The sequence below is a fragment of the Rhinolophus sinicus genome, chromosome 3, assembly GCF_057876585.1.
Source record: "Rhinolophus sinicus isolate RSI-liver-muscle chromosome 3, RSI-T2T, whole genome shotgun sequence".
Lineage (NCBI taxonomy): Eukaryota > Metazoa > Chordata > Mammalia > Chiroptera > Rhinolophidae > Rhinolophus > Rhinolophus sinicus.
The window spans coordinates 21,909,013-21,912,141 of record NC_142503.1 but is presented as its reverse complement, the minus strand read 5'-3'; the positions used below and the strand labels follow the sequence as shown (position 1 = coordinate 21,912,141).

General features: G+C 37.1%; 1 pseudogene; it reads left to right on the top strand.

Annotated features, from left to right (window-relative positions):
• The first annotated feature begins 1,203 nt into the window (after positions 1 to 1,203).
• Positions 1,204 to 2,243, top strand: LOC109450189 (high mobility group protein B1 pseudogene; annotated as a pseudogene).
• Positions 2,244 to 3,129: the final 886 nt, after the last annotated feature.

The window sequence follows — 3,129 nt, the reverse complement described above, 5'->3', positions numbered from 1 at the left end:
TTGACAGAGATTTCTGGTTGCATCCCAATTCTGTTTTCCCCTTCTGCCTGAGTATGTGTAATTGGAGTCCTAGAAGAAGATGAGTGAGAAGGATCACAGAAAAAATATTGGAAGACATTTTTCAAAATTTGATAAAAGCTATAAAACCTAGAAACAAACTCAACAAAACCCAAGTAGAAAAATAAAAATGTAGGACAGCATAATAAAATTGCTTAAAGCCAGTGATAAAGAAAAAAAATCTTTAAAACAGCCAGAGGAAAAAAAGACACATTGTATACTAAGCAACAAAGATGACAGCGACAACAGATTTCACGTAGGAAGCAGCCATGCAAGCCGGAAGACAATGAAGCAACATCAAAGGTGTCATAAGAAAACTGAAGACCAGTATCTCACAATTACACAGGTGCAAAATTTTAGCAAGTGGAATCCAATGATGAATTGGAAAGTTAATGCATCATAATCAAGAGATGTTTATCCCAGAAATGCAGGGTTAGAAAATCAGAAAGTATAATTTACCATGTTAACATGTTAAAAATAAAAATAAAAATCTGACTATATGGCAGAAAATGCATTTCTCAAATTCCAACATCCATTCCTGATAAAACTGATAGTTCTTTATGCTGTAAGCACACAGAATTATTTCTTAATTGAGGGGCCTGAGTGAATGAGGGAATGAAAATTGAATGACATGTTGATGAATAGATTCAAACATAGACCTTTATCTGTGTAGTTTGTGAGTCAAATGGTGAAGCAGACTGCTCATTATTTCACATTAGAACTCTTGTAGTATACAGAAACATTTTTCTTAGGCATTTTAACACCTTTTACAGAGTTAACAACTATTGAAGGTTGTTGTTACGTTCTGTTAAGTCGGCTCTGACTCCTGGCAAGTGTATGAATGAGGACGTCCTCAGTGTCCCGTCCTCACCAGCCCTGCCAGCTCCTGTAGACTCATGCCCCTGGCTTCCTACTGAAGGTAGATGTCTGTTAAAAAAAAAAAAAAAAAAAAGGGGGGGGGATTATATATTAAAACAAGTTCATTTTATTGCATCACTATTTCATCAGTATTTTCATATGGAAAGTTATGAAAGGAAACTTCTTTAATTTTATCAGTGGAGTCTATTAGAATTAATTCAAAATAATTAAATCTTTGTTCTTCACAGCCATTGCAGTACATTGAGCTCCATAGAGACAGCACCAGGGCAAGTGCGAGCCAGACAGTCACTGAGCAACTCTGTGCTCGCTGAGGAAAAATAATTAAACATGAGCAATGAAGATCCTTGGAAGCCAAGAGGCAAAAAGTCATCACATGCATTCTTTCTGCAAACTTGCCAGGACGAGCATGAGAAGAAGCACACAGATTCTTCAGTCAACTTCTCAGAGTTTCTAAGAAGTGCTTAGAGAGGGGGAAGACCATGTCTGCTAAAGAAAAAGGAAAATTTGAAGACGTGGCAAAGTTGGACAAGGCCGGTTACGACAGAGCAATGAAGACTTGTATCCCCTTTATTAAGGGGAAGTTCAAGGATCCCAATGCACCCAAGAGGATTTTTCCTTCTTTTGTTCTGAGTATCACTCCCAAATCAAGGGAGAGCATCCCGGCCTATTCCCTGGTACAAAGGAGCCAGGAGAGATGTGGAATGACACTGCTGCAGATGACACTCAGCATTATGAGAAGACGGCTGCTGGCTGAAGGAAAACTACGAAAAGGATATTGATGCATACTGAGCTAAAGGAAAGCCTACTGTGGCCAAAAAGGGAGTTGTCAAGGCTGAGAAAAGCAAGAAAAAGAGGAGGAAGATGAAGATAAAGAGGAGGAGGATGAATAAGTTGGTTCTAGTGTAGTTTTTGTCTTGTCTATAAAGCATTTAACGCTCCCCCCATACACAACTCACTCCTTTTAAAGAAAAAAATTGAAATGTAAGGCTGTATAAGATTTGTTTTTAAACTGTACCGTGTCTTTTTTTTTTTGTATCATTAACACACTACTGAAATGTGTCTTCAGGTAGCCCTGTCCTGGTGGCATTTTCAATAGTCAGTAACCTTGCCTGGTACAGTATGGAGGTTGTAAATTGGCTGGAAATTTAAAGTCGGTCCTTGTTGGTGCACAGCACAAATTAGCCACATATGGAGTCAGTAGATTTGTTTAATCTCTAGTTGCCTCTGATGCTGCTTATATAAAATAATTGTTGTTCTGTTAACTGAATGCCACTCTGTAATTGCCAAAATAAAAAATAAAATCTAAAGAAAATAAATTCAGCTATTTAGTTGACATTCTAATTAAATTTTAAAAATTTTATTTAAAAAAGTCTTTGTTTTTCAGAAACGTGCCCTCTTTTAAGGCAAAGAACTGCTGTAGTATTTGAGATACACTGTATTATGCTGTGAAAACAGATTGTATCAGTGGCTTAATACAATAAAATGTTATTTCTCATTCAGGTTACATGTCTAGCACTGGTGAGCAGAGGAGCTCTGATCCACATGGTCACTCAGAGTCCCAGGGTAACAGACTCTAGCATGTCAGTACAGGACCTTCATAATTTCTACATCAAATGAAAAAAGAGAATGGAGAACTCGTGCCCTCTCTTGTTTGTTCTGTCTTAGAAATGTTAAAGAAGTTTTCCCACCTAACTTCCATGGTGTTGGGAAATATGGGGAGTACATGGATATTCAGTGAGCTGTAAATATCTCTGCCACAGTTACAACGGAATCTAGACTCATGCAAGGTAATTATTGGGAGATATAAAAAGTGATGCAAATCAAGGGATTTATTTAAGTTCCAACATCCTTGAAACTTAGGAGGTACCCTCTAAGTATTTAAGTGAAATTAGGTGAATCCTGTCCCTAGATGCATATCTTTCTTTTTCATGAATATTTCTGGGAGACAATTCTCCTGGTCTCTTATGTTTCTGCACATCTTGCAAGCAGAAGAACTAAATTATTTTGTTCTAGACTCTCTTTCCAAAGATTTTTGTAGTAGTGTATAGCCTGGGAAACATAAATGTATTTTATCAGAACAGTACATAAAAATTAAATTTAAAAGGACAGGCATGCTTACTTTCCAATATAAACTATTTTGGTTCTCTAAACTCAGGATTTCCCTCCTATAATCCAGCCCATGGGCATCGACCT